The following is a 14,466-nucleotide window of genomic DNA, read 5'->3' as shown; positions in this document are numbered from 1 at the left end:
AATGGACTGTATTAAATATTAAGTTATTTTGAGCCATAACCTAGTGGAGACAAGATTGCAGCAGTTCCACTAATGAAAGGAACATATAATTTTTTTTTTTTATTATTTAATAAAGATAGATTTAATTGAAATTTTGACTGATCGATGGCCTGTTTTATAATATAACTTTATAAAATATTAACATTTTAATATTCAGAAAGATGAAGATCGGAATAGTATTTATTTAATCATAATGCGAAAGGATTTTTCTATTTTGTGAACCCTTTTCGCGTTATTTAAAAAGTGTAATATATTAAAAATTAGTGTTACAAAACTAGTTTTCGATCAGTTACAATTTTATTTAATTAATTTTCCATTTATTACATCAAAAATAAATTTAGGTTACAATTTAGATATCAATTTTCAATAGTATTAATAATTTGTTTATTGGTTTCTTTTAGTTACACGATTATTGCAATTTATAAAACATGAAGTATTTTATATCAGTTATTTCTTATAAGAAGTTCAATTTATTTTTCATTTAATAGAATACAAATAAATATAGGTTCTCATTTAATTTTCAAAAATTAACCTAAGATTTACCCACGGGAAAAGTATTTTCACAGTGAATTTGATATTTTTGATGATTCATAGAAATAAATCAAAGTTAATTAAATAAATCGTTAAGTAAAAGCTAATTATTTAACAAAACAATATTATGATTGTATTATATATAAATCATTAATTTATTTTACAAATTTGTTTCTAATAAATAAATATACTTCAATAATAAAATTCGACCAAAATCAAGTGAAAAAAATCATTATGAATGGATATTATTTATCACTAATGAAAAAATTTGCTTAAATTCCATAGTTACTACGTTGGTTTCAATCAATGCTTTATTACAATAAAATTAATTTTTACATGAGTTATATATAAGTTTTTTATGGTGTAGTCTAATTGATAATTTTTGTCAATAATTTTTCAATTACTTTAACTGTTTAAAATACATTACATTATGATAATCCTAAGAGTTATAAACTATGACTTTTTTTTTGTTGAGGTCAAAAATATGTAATACAATACCATTTATTATTAAAAAATGTATGGAAAATACTCTCTTGAATTACTCAGGATTTATCAAAGTAATATTTTTTAAAACCCATTTCATTTATCTAATACTTTAAGACCACTCATATTGAATATTCGTTTTATAAAAGTAAAACTCTAAATTGGATTTCAAATGTATTATTATATCTCTTAGTAGTTTTATATAAATCCAAAAGGGTAAATAAAATGTATTAAAAATGTATTATTAAACATTTGAAGTTTAAAAGCAAAACTAAAAAGTATGAATAAGGCCAAATTAGTTTTGAAAACAATTAATGAAATGGATTAGTTAATTTGGAAAGTTCAACCTACAATACTAAAATACTACAAAAATGTTTTTAATTTAAATGAGTATTTATTCATTCAAATTTCATAATGTATTAATTTCAAAATATTGATTATTTTATTTAGAATAAATTATTTTCGTGATAAGTTGTTTGCATTAATTTTCATATAGGTTTTCGTCTTACCTAAGATATTTCAACCAAATTTTATTAAAAAAACACATAATATATATGTATATAATATTAAGCAGAACAATTTTTGATCTTATATATTGTTAAAAATTATATACAAGATAATATTATAAAAATTTATTCAATGGATATTTTTCTTTATTATATTTTAATAAAATAATAATAATTATTATTATTAATGATTTATATGTTTTTAGATAAAAACTATCTTTAAAAGTAATGGTATTCTATATAAAAATGAATTAATAAATATGATGCACATATTTTCATTCATAATGTAACTATTCGTGATTAATAAAATTATAAGCAAATATTGAGTTATGAAATAATGAGTATAAAATACTCAAATTACTCAAAAAAATAATTCATAGTTATTTATACTTGTTTTTTTTTAATTTTTTATTATACACATATAAATAAAAAAAAAATTATAAGATTTGAAATTCAAACATTTAAAAATCATATGATTGCTTCTGCTTATTTTTATATAAATGTGTTTCTTTTCAATGCATATTATCGAAAAAACTGGTTATGAAATTTTTAAAATAGTTACAGTCATCTAAAATATTGTTATCTATTCAGTAGCAGTAACTTGTTCATGCTGTTTCTAATTTCAACAATTACATTAAAAATGATCCACCAAATAGAAGCTCATTAAGTATAAAATAGAAATAAATTAAACAATAAGATTAATAAGATTAATATGAATATTACAAATTGTAAAAATTATTTTAAATCAAACAAAAACAATATTAATCGAATTATTATTCGAGATGAATCAAAATCTTTCTGGCATATTGATGTATTATTAAAACATAGAAATATCATTGAACGATGCAAAATGTAAGTTTCCTTAATAATATTCAAAGACTTGAAACATGACTCAATGATAAACTCAGTTGAATGAAAATATACTTTAAAGGTATTTTTGATTTTTTGAGCATAATCATGTTAAAACTAACATAGAATCATTTGTTATACCTCAATCAACAAAAAATATTACAAGTAATATTACAAATACACATACAAATTGTTACTTTCGAAGAATGATTTTGCAAATTTTGTTAACATTAAAAATTCATCAGCAATAAATCCAATTCCTTGAGATATTAAGACAGTTTATAGTATACTCTCAAAAATCATAGGGAATATCAAAACTTTCTAATATTAAATCTATCTGTATGTCAGATAAAAATGTTCAATTGTTAGAACTTCAAGATTCATACGCGACGAAAATAGCCCAAGAAATAAAAAAACATAACTATTACCTAATAAAGACTTAAACTGTATTTTTAGAGACTACATATAACTAAATGGTAATGAATCATTACTTCTATCAATATAAATTTAAATAAAGTAAGAAAGTATATAAATACAAAACTATAAAGCCAAATATCCACAAATTTGAGTGAACTAAAGATGACAGTAAATTTTTTTAGATAAAATGCTATTTATAATCGATTTTCTTTACCAATCACAAAAAAAATATAGCATTTCTCAAAAATATTCTCATGTGACTCATTTATGTTTTTTTTTTTTTTTTAGAAACGCTTGAGGAATAAATTAATCAAAATTTGTAACTTAAATATTATAGCATCAATATTTTTATAATAAAATAAATTATCCGAAAATTTCAATTTATTTTTTAATTTATTAATTTCTTATGTTTATCCCCTATACCTCATAATGTTATCGACCTTAATTTTTCAATTAGAAATATGTATAATTAACTAGCATATTTAGTAGTTAATGATATATTAAGATAATGGTTAACCGATAACCACTTTTAAAACAGTATTTCAAAAGTTTTGAAAAATGTAAAGTCATGACTAGTTGAGGTATGGGTGTTGCTATTATTATAGATACTAGTCAATCTTACTCCTTCTATCTAGAAATAAAAATATTGATTACCTCTGAAATATTGTTCCACAAGTTATTATCAAAAGTTTTTCTTAAAAATTCATAATTTAATAAATAAATTAGTTAAATATGTATGTTTTAATTTGAAAAAATAATTTAACACACTTATAAGAAATAAGCGATGAACATTAAAATATTACATGGTTAATAGTGAGTAAATATATAACTAAATGAAAAAAAAATCAAGCACAGTGGGAACAAGTATAAATGACAGTGATTAAAATTACTATCACAAAAAAACGTTTTAGAATAAATCTGTAGATAGTTTTTAATTTTTGAATTATTCCAAAAGCAACATTAACTTCTATTTCATATTTGATTTTATTGTACGTAACTTAAGCTTTAATTTAACATATTTTACAATTAAACATATTTTCAAAAGTGAAGTTGAAGAAGTACTACTTTTATGCTTATGTTTCAATTTTTAAACCCTCCTATAAAAAAGGGAGTTTAAAACTATTATAAAAAACTATTAAATACTTCATACATGAAAATAGTAACGAATAAAATAATTTGTCCAAAAGTTCATACAAATCGGTTAATATATTTTTTTTTATTTTAATAAAAAATAATATTTCTGTCGTATTCTTCTTCTTCTTAATGTTCCTCTTCTATCGAAGGTTGGAAATCATAATATCTATAAGGTATTTGTTCTTGGCTTTACTGAATAGTTCCTTAGTGTTGCATTGAAATAACTCTCCTGTCGTATTCTTAGAAATAACAATTAAAAAATATTTACAAAGTTTGCTTTTTACTCATCAAATATATCGATTTACGTAAAACTCCATTTAAATTTCACTTAAATCAAAAATTATTAAAATGAATATCAGCTTTTAGAAAAAAGTCACATAATTGTAAAATAAGAAAAATTGTTAATAAATATAATTTAAAAATTATTTAAAGTACTTCCTTAAAATAATTTTTGATTTTAAAAAACATTTTTTTTATAATTTTAAGTAGAAAATTATTTGTTCTATTCTTATGTAACAGATGAATTGATTTTCTATTTATTATAATAATTATTTTTCTGGATTCATAACTTAAGAAAAATACTGTGTTATAGATTACTTTATACTTTCTTTAACTCAATAAATATTACAAATGGATTTTTGTCTTAAAATGTGTTAAAATAAAATTACAGAAAAAATGTATTAATTAATAAAATATATATAATTAAGATTATATTATATATAAGAAATTGTTTGGTAATAATTTAAATATTCATAAAAATTATCCAACATATAAACTTATTCAAATTTTTATCAATAATTTAATCACTTGAGAATTTTAGATATTTTTCTTAAACAAAGATTTTATAATATTTATGATTGTCATAATACACAGTAGTATAAATATGATCACGAATTATGTCATTAATGTTTATTTGAACAATATTTTTTTTTATAATAATTTCATTTTTATACTCGATTAAACGCATGAAATATTTTCCCGTCACTTCTGAAATTCCATAAAGGGTGACAATATTGGAAACGCTAACGGTTAATTATGGCTAATGAAAATCGGGTAAAACTTTCCACATATTTTTAATTGAAATAAAATACATGTTTTGCGTATTTTGCAGTACATCAATGCTATTTGAATGCCTATCCGTAACGCCGTAATAAAATCATTTGTCATCACACAAAATGTTTATACAATTATTAACGTTTTCATTACTTTGAATTCATTTTTGTACCACTTATAAGCAGTGCCGAAATAGGATAAAAATCCCTTTATAATTTCATATTTGTTCTTGATATAGTAACCACTAAATCAATTTTTTTATATTTTGTACCAATTTATACTACAACTACTTTCTTTATTATATTTAAGATAAAACATTATATATTTAGTTATCTCGTCTGCAATTCTTAATTCTAATTCTACTAATATACTAGTGAAATTCTCTCACTAATTTTTCCAACCATAAGATTGTCATATTTTAAACTATATCAAACAGATTTATCAACAAAATTTAAATAAACAATGAAAAAAGAGCACATTTTTTTAATTACTGCAATACAATTTTTATTTTATGTAAGTATGTGTTTTACATTATATAATCATATTTAAAATAAAAAATATTTTTTAGTTTTAATTTAATATTTTAAATAATATTAGCGACAAGTGATTAATTCTTACTATAAATAACCATACATTATAAATGTAAAATAAAGAATAACAAATTGTTATCAATCATAATATATAAATATTCTATAGAGCACTTTTGCAATTTTTATAAACTATACAACTGTATAGTTTGTTTTTATTAAAGAATACAGACTGGGCTTCTATTTTCTATTAGCTACAACTATATTTTAATGTTTTAAAATATCTTTAATTAATAAATCATAAAACCTATATATCATCAAATATTTATTTGAATATTAAAATGACTTTAATCATTTACTCTGAAGATAGGTGTTAATTTAACTTTTTAATGGAGTAATATTAGTACAACTAGCGATTCTAGTTTATTATTCTTAAACCACTAGCGATGCGTTTCGTAGCTACGTACATGTTTAAGACCCTTTGATCGAATAAAAATTAGTTCATTTAATTACCGTCAGAGAACGCAGTATTACACTTAGTAATACAATTTATATTTACTACTGTTTTGTATGTATATAAATATTTTTTAACTTTCATTCATTTATTTATTCAACTTTTGTAAAAATATTAAAATCAACAAAAAACTAAAATTTCAAGTCTAAATTCTATCAATTAATTAATTTATTTATTTATTAAATCAAAATTGATTCATAGTTTGCTTATAACAAACATTAAATATTTTCGGTATTATCATTAAAAGAGGACAGTGATGTTTTCCAAATTTTAATATTAGTTCTAAGATTTAAATTCTATTTTAAAATGTTTATGTGTCATCCTTTTTAGTATAATGTGATTATTTTTTTATCTTTAGACTTCAAATCTCAACGAATAGGTCATTCAGAAAATTAAAGTAAAAGACAACTTTTATAAGCTCATTAGATTTAGCTTTTTTCATGTGTGTAAGTATATATAGATAAGAGTATTCCTCAAAATACCTAAGTCATAAGCAAAAATATCCCATACAAAATTTCAATATACAAATATCAAGGCGTAAATATTTTAAGTTTTGAAAATTCCAAAGTCCAAAAATGTACGATTATTATATCCATTCGAAGTACAGCATTTATAGCCTCTAGTTATCCATTATATGCAAGAAAATGTAAAAAAATACAGCTTATCAAAAAATAAAGATTTTCTAGTAAAAGTATAATTATATATTCGCTATAATGTGTATTATGTGTTCATTGTATTAATGTAACATTTAAAAAAATGTTATCTGCTTGAGTAATTTTTAACTCAAAAATGTCGCAAAATATAGTATAGATCAATACACACACAGCATATCCTCAGTTTCCTTTGTTTTGTTCAGAGATATTATCATCGATTTCTTAGTTTGTTAACTAAGTTAACTTTTTAGTTTTTATTAAGAAATATTGTTTTCTCCTCAAATTGCAATTTCATACATTGTTTATAACCTTAACAGTAAAAGCACTGATGTTATTATAAATAAATATTTTTGTATTATAATTTCATAATTTAAGATTATAAATTGTCTATAATAGTTAAATCAAATTTTTATTTGCAAGTTTTAACAGGTTTGTATATTTTGTATTGTATTAGGTTTGAAATTTACAAAAATTATAATGTTAATAATAAATATGAATTGAATATACAAAAAAGATGGGAGTCTTTAATATAATATTATTAGTTATTAATAAATAGTAATATTTTTTGGGGGTAAAGATATACGAACGTACATAAACATATATTTATATTTATTTATCTACAAACACACATGTAAATGAGTCTATAGTTGGGTATTGAAATAATTTTATAGGGTTATGTTAATTTTCAAAATTTAAACTAGATCTTTATTTAACAAATATGAACACTCAAGTATAAAACAAAACAAATTATATGAAAATTATGAACAAAATGTCAAAAAAATTATTCAATTCAAAAATCATCTATGCAATCCTCTGCAACTATTAAAATTTTAAAACACTAAAAATTAAGTACAAATTTTCTTAGATTTTTAAGTTAAAAATTTAGTTAAAAAAAAACTTTAATAAAAAAAATGAATGAGTTCACTTGCAAAAAATATTGTATGAGACATATATATACAGAGTGTTATGAAACAGGTCAATTGTTATAAACAATTAAATGAGAACAATAAAAATCCGTTTCCTTACTTACTGAACATTCTGTATATAAAAATGACTGTATAACATAATATACTGCAAAATTGAAAGACAATCAAGTGCTTGGTTATTTTATATTTATAAATTAATTAAATTAACTTATTATATTAAATATTTTATATGAAATATACTTGATAATATCAATTTGTATATAACGTCGTAGTATATTAATTTACAGTGGCTATAAGACTTTTAGAACGACTAAAAAAAAGTTTAACTTAACATAAATATAACTATATTTACGAATAATATGATAAATAACTAATATAAATACGGTGTTAACAAAACGATTTTTCACTAATTATTGGTCTTAATCATTTGAGTGTCTTAACATATTTTTTGTCTGAAAGTTGCCCTTGTTCGTTTAGAATCAAATTACATGAGTAGACGTTTAATCTCTTGTGTGATTTCTCTAAAATAAACAATTGCATATATATTTCAGCATATTCATTTTAGAATAAATAATCTTAATTAACCTTTATTTTATGTATGTGTTATAATATGATTAAAAATAGAGCACATGTGCTAAAATGACTGTAATTATTATTATTTTTAACGACAAACTTGACAATTTTTTCTTTATAATGAAGAAATGTTTAAATTAGTAGAAATAAACACAACATTTTTTACACATTTTCAATTTATTTTCAAAAAATATTGTATTTTAGCCTTAAATTTTAAATTTAAATCTTAAATTTTCTGAATATTCATTACTATTACTAAGTTAAATTATCATTATTTTCATTTCATTACATCATAAGTAACTTATTGTTTATACATTTGAAATAAAAAAAACTTTTAAAAGTCTTCTTTGCTAAGATAAATAATTATTAATTGTTATAAAATACAAATAAATCGATTATTTAATCAAACTTTTGAATTAATAACAAAACAGTCAACCTGTTCATTTCACCTGATATTTATTCAGAATAAATATGTTTATGTTACGTTATCTTAAATAGGGTGATTTTTTACACCAGCAGTTTGTTTCTATAAGCAGGTCAAAGGTTTTCAAATACAAGTGTAACAATAGTCGTCCCAAATTGGAATATTGTCCCGTGACACAAACCAATAACCGGTTAGACGACAAAAATATTCAACGACCACAATGCATTGTATTAACTATAATAAAAAGTTAAGTACCTGTAGTTGTAAATGGTGGTGATAGCAGTGGCTGAGTTGTAAAAAACCGGACGGTGGATGGAAACGTCCCTTTTCGACATTCTCCTCTGGGACCCTTTTTTTTACCCCGTACCGGCACGTGCCACCTGTAAACGCCATTGTCTGATATTTGCTCATATTATCATACGATTGATCGGATGTAAATTTAAAAGCTCAAACAAATTTTTGGGCGGTCGGTGTCTCTTATACAGAGCACATCAAAGAATAATCGAAAGATTCTGTAAGAACAATAAGACTTTCTGAAAGGAAAACATATTCGTGTGAAAATGTATGATAGTATATGACTAGTGTACCGTGTGAAAAATCTTAAAGGCCACAAATGCTAACCGGTTTTTGTAAGGATTCTGCAACGATTCCCAAGAAAACCGGTTAGAATTTATATTCACGGGGTGTTTGCCGCCGCAGATTTCGATTTCTTATTATTGTAATGATAATATTATTTTCGATAAGGGAGGTTTTGACCTCGTACGTTTATAAATAATACAATGATACTGGTGTACCACATTCCGAAACTGCAGTCAAATAGTTTGTTTTTTATTTAACACAAAATAAAAAATAAATATTATTTAAATTAAGTAACGGATTTCTTAACTGATGAAACGTTTGTGAAATAATCGTAAGCGATTTACGATTGCTACATTTTTTATATCTTAATTGTTGTTCGTTGAGAGATACTTGTTAAAATTAAAAGACCGCGATTTCTTTTATTTTAAATAATCGATGATTTCAAGTTACTATTTCATTTTAAATGGAACAAATAATACAAATTCAATTCAGTAGATATTATTATAGTGTGGCAATTAATACTGGATTGATAAATCAATTATGATAGATATTTTTTACTGAACCACTTGAGAAATTTGGTGAGAGAAATTCAGACTATTCAGGCTCTCTGTTGTCATTAGGACAGCATCGTCTTTAACACCTCAAAGATATACTCACTGGAATTTATACGCGGAGGATAGACCCCGTTTGCGTAGCGCGTGTCTTCCGGGATGCCTATTCGTTTCCTGTCCTGTAAAGGAACCGAGCAAAGGGTTGCGGTGCATGAGCGCTAAAGCAAAAGAACCCTTCCGCCAAAATCCCTTTTGTCCCCCTCCTCCTTACGTCCAATAGCCGTTCGTCCCCGACGTATTTCCCGGCCGTAATCGCGTCAACCCAAGAAAATAACGAGCAACATTTGCATATAGATATACGTGCATATAAATGTACACAGACACTTGCGTGTTTGTATGCGGCCGACTCGAATAAATTGTTAGGACAATGTCCCTTCGGTCTTCCTATTCCCCTTTTGCCACTGTTCACCCTTAGCAGTCCACCAACGGTCTACGTGAAAAACAAAGAGAAGGAAATTAGATATTCCTCTCCGCTTAGCGTCACCTTCTGCGTTTTCTCCACCCAGCTAACTCACGCACGTTAACACACCGCCACCGCATGCACGGTCCAGTTTGCGAGTATAAAAGATATAAAAAACATGCACAAGGTCCCGCGGAGATCTCATTAAAGTTTACCCTTTTTCTTCGGACCCAAATTAGCGAATATTATTCAACAAAAAACATCCCTCCCAGCTTGTTAGACCTGGGTTTAATCTTGTGCTCGCTTAACCACCCTGCCTTGCAAATCCTCGTACATCAGCCTGCAAGAAAATTTACCGTCTTTTTGCCGAACCCTTTTTGTGGCTCGAGCCAGCTTTTTGCCAGGATTAAGTGAAATCCCTTGTTTTTCAGCTTGAAAAAGCATTGTTAATTATTTATCTTTGTATTCGTGGAAATGACTTGCCAGAGAAATTTAAAGGGAAACAAGTTACTAACAAAACCACAGGTTATATCGTATTTTATGTAAATAACTTCCGTTTTCGACATTAACGCATTAGATTTTACCTTATGCCATTAAAAATAACTACTAAAATAATTCAAAATATTTATGTATAATAGAACATGAAATTTATCTCGTGATTAATGTTTTTGTATGTATTAGACAAATAATTTTTTTTAAACGATTCCTAATACATTTCAACACTTATCATAAACCTATTGTAAATAAATAGCAACAAATTATTAGGCAGTGAAGTTTAAATATTTTTAAAAATATTTTCAACATAAAAGTTAATAATATAAATATTGAAGTACAATAGTGCCTTGGAAAATTAATGGATTTTTTATTTACGCTTTATTTTATACAACAGTATTATTAATTTTTATTTATAATTGTTTTATTCGATGAGTTATTTTTCTTAATATTATACTAAGGCAAATATTAATATATATGTAAAATGTCAAATAAAAATTTCAAAATATCTATTATAATAATTATTGTAACAGATATTTTGAAATATTTATTCTATTAATTATTATAATTAATTATGCAACTGTATTATACTATGGCAATAAATCCCGTACATTTAAATAATTCAATTAAAAAAAAACTTTACATTAAATTAATTTTGAGTTCAGCGTTTCAAAGTAAAATATAAACAAAAGTTAGCATTGACATTAAAAAAAGTTTCTTTGAACTTTCGTTATGTCCAAAAAAAGAAATTTAAGACCTTGAAAATACTTTTTTGTTTCCAAAACATCAAGAAAATTTTAAAAATAAATTGAATATGCTTATAAAAACTAAAATATGTGATCCTAATTTATTAAATTGAAACTAAAGTATTTAAATTTATACACAAAGGTAATGTCTACAGGTCACCCGAGGTGGTCATTTACAGAGTCAAGCTAACAGAAGGATTAATGAAAACTTGTCGGTTTTATACGCAAAAAAGTCGCCAACTAATTTTTTATGTGTAATTTTTTATCTAAATACGTTTGTTAACACTTATGAAGTACTATAGTATTTATAGAGAAACATTTATGTATAACTACTACAATATTCAGTCCGAATTTTGGAAAGTCATCTTTATTTTGTAAAAAAAACCAATGAAATTAAACGTTAAAGCACATTTATATTCTATAAAAATATAAAAACATTTCATATTATAATACAATAGAAAACTATACAATATAAAATAATAAAATTATAAAAAACTAGTAAAAACATATATTATGTAGTATTATTTTAGTATACAAATAAAAATACAATAGACTTAAGACTATGAAAAAGTTAAAAATTTATATTTTTTTAATAAAGTAAAATTTATTATGATTACATTTATAACCAGTTCCGATACTCATTTTATACAATAGCTGTACTTTTTTTATCTTTAAATTAAATCTCGATAGAGAACTATCAATAGTTGTATGAACTGAAAAGCTATTTTCAATGCCAGTTATTGATAAAAAAAATTAACTATTTTTTTTGTGATAATTTTTGTAACATGTGATTCAACAATGATGATTTTTACCGATTTGAAAAATTATAAAAATAAAACACACTTTGTAGGTATAGATATCAATGGTGAAGTTCAGTTTTTAACGCAATTGCATTGTAAAATATGAAGAATAATAATATACTTATTTTATTTTATCCGTTTTAACTCGGCGACCGTACTCATGTGGTGTAAAAGTACACTATGATTCGTTTATACGGTGACTTGTGGTTAATGTTATTTTCGACACTTGCGGCCGTTTTTGAAGTCTAACTTTCAATTGGGATTGTACATGTGAAACCGGGTCAGAGAAAATTAGCTAAAAGCTTGTATTGTTCTGTCCGTATAATTTTCTACACCGTAAACTCTGTTTCTGAAAGTAAATATACCTATCTACATATGTGCAGTGTATGTATGTTTTTGTAATGATGGCGCGAGGGTTGCTCTTTCATCCGACGTTTCTACGTATAAATATAGTTTAGATGCAAAGGACCTGAGAGTGAAGCGAAAACGGATTAGGAAAATGGCTTCCCTCTTGGTGTCTGCATACGTTGTGTATACACAAAAGGATGGCGGAGGGACCAAAGGATTTTGTTGTTCCTTTTTCGGACACGACCAACTTCGCCATCATACGCCGCTGCCGTCCCCTTAGACTCGCGATAAAACCCGAGGGTCCTTTTGTGCACAGGATATCGATCGGTTCCCCACGCGCACAACACATTAGACCCAAGATAAATTCTTAAGATTATTGCCAACGTAACGGTTCTATTCACTTTGTGTAATGACTAATGCGTGTTGTACAATAAGCTCAAAATTATAATTAAAATCCATATATCTCATGACTACCCCTAAAGGCTAAACAGGATGGTCGATAAAATGTTATCGTATTTTAACATATCAGCGCTTCAAATAAGATAAACGTTCGTCATTGAAGTAAATTAAACATATTAACGTTTTACAATAAAAAAATTAAAGATACCCACCGCGAAAAAAATGTAGCAACTTAGTAATAAATCATTTACACGATAAAAATCAAAATCATAATTTATGCAATTTGATTAATTTAAAATATAAGTTAGAATATACTTATAGATATTAACTTAGCAAAGATTAATACAAAGAACCAAATGCAATACGAATGACGAACTTAACTGAACCTAAATAAAAGTTTTCAAAATCAAATGCAATTCCTAGTAGATCAACATCTATAAGAATACAACTGAACCTATAACTTTAATAACTAGAAAATAATCCTTTTTCTTTAAAAAATAAACTTATTTAAATTTGATTATCAAATCGAATTTTTCAAAAGAGAAAGAATAAACTAAAAATTGTATAAATGTCTTATACAACTTGTTATTTTTAAATTGCAAATAATTAAATTTCTTTTTATTATTGAATCATAATCTTTTGGTAAATGACAGAAAATATTCTTTGTTGCACTAATAATAAAAACCTCAATAACTAAATATTTTCCGACATATCAGCTTTTTAAAAAAAGCCGCAAAATTATATTTGGTAGATAAACTATTAAAATAAGTTACAATAATTTTAAAATTATATTTTGTGTTCTTTTTTTTTCATATTTTTTTGATATATATTTATACATGGTCAACATAGTCAACTAAGTTAAATGAGCAATTTTCATAAATTCTATTGGTTACCTATCTACAATAAAAATATTTCACATAATAAAGAAAATTAAAATCAAAAAAAAAAAATTAAATGCAATATTTTTATAATTATTATTTTACTTTGAATGACGTTGTTTTAACGTTATTTTATGTAAAATTAATTAAATTAATTCTAACCCATTAACCTTAAACTCCGAGGGCACTATAAAAATGAGCATATACACACAGCGCGTACATATATTAAATTCAATATTTTTTACTGTTTGTTTAGATGTCTCCAAAATAAACATTTCAATTGTAAATAATAATAATCATTTTATTAGACATTTACTATTTAAAAATTTCGATTTTTAAAATATTTTAGATAAGCTTAAAAACAAATCATTTAATTATATTATATTTTATATTTATTGTTAGTAATAAAAATTAAAGTTAGCACAATATCAATTGATCAAAGAGATGTTAGCCGGTCATAATTTGGTCAAAATGAAAAGTCTGTACTTGAATTTATAAATATTATTATATAATATAGCTTTTTTCACAATTAATCATTATATTTTAAAAGGTTTTGTTTTAATTTTTTCAAATGCACCAACAGA

At 24.1% G+C, this 14,466-nt stretch overlaps 1 long non-coding RNA gene across 2 annotated transcripts in view; it reads right to left on the bottom strand.

Moving 5' to 3' along the window:
• Positions 1-7,813: 7,813 nt before the first annotated feature.
• Positions 7,814-14,466, bottom strand: part of LOC126906648 (uncharacterized) — a 29,425-nt gene continuing 22,772 nt past the window's right edge. The window contains exons 2-3 of one of the 2 annotated variants that reach the window (XR_007704299.1): positions 8,885-9,162; positions 7,814-8,153 (exon numbers count right to left, since the gene is read on the bottom strand). This is a non-coding gene — a long non-coding RNA (uncharacterized LOC126906648). The remainder of the gene's footprint in view (positions 8,154-8,884; positions 9,163-14,466) is intronic. The other variant, XR_007704298.1, reaches the window with a different exon arrangement.

The sequence above is a fragment of the Daktulosphaira vitifoliae genome, unplaced genomic scaffold, assembly GCF_025091365.1.
Source record: "Daktulosphaira vitifoliae isolate Bord-2020 unplaced genomic scaffold, ASM2509136v1 Scaffold_5, whole genome shotgun sequence".
In the NCBI taxonomy this organism is placed as follows: Eukaryota; Metazoa; Arthropoda; class Insecta; order Hemiptera; family Phylloxeridae; genus Daktulosphaira; species Daktulosphaira vitifoliae.
This window is presented reverse-complemented; position numbering and strand designations above follow the sequence as displayed.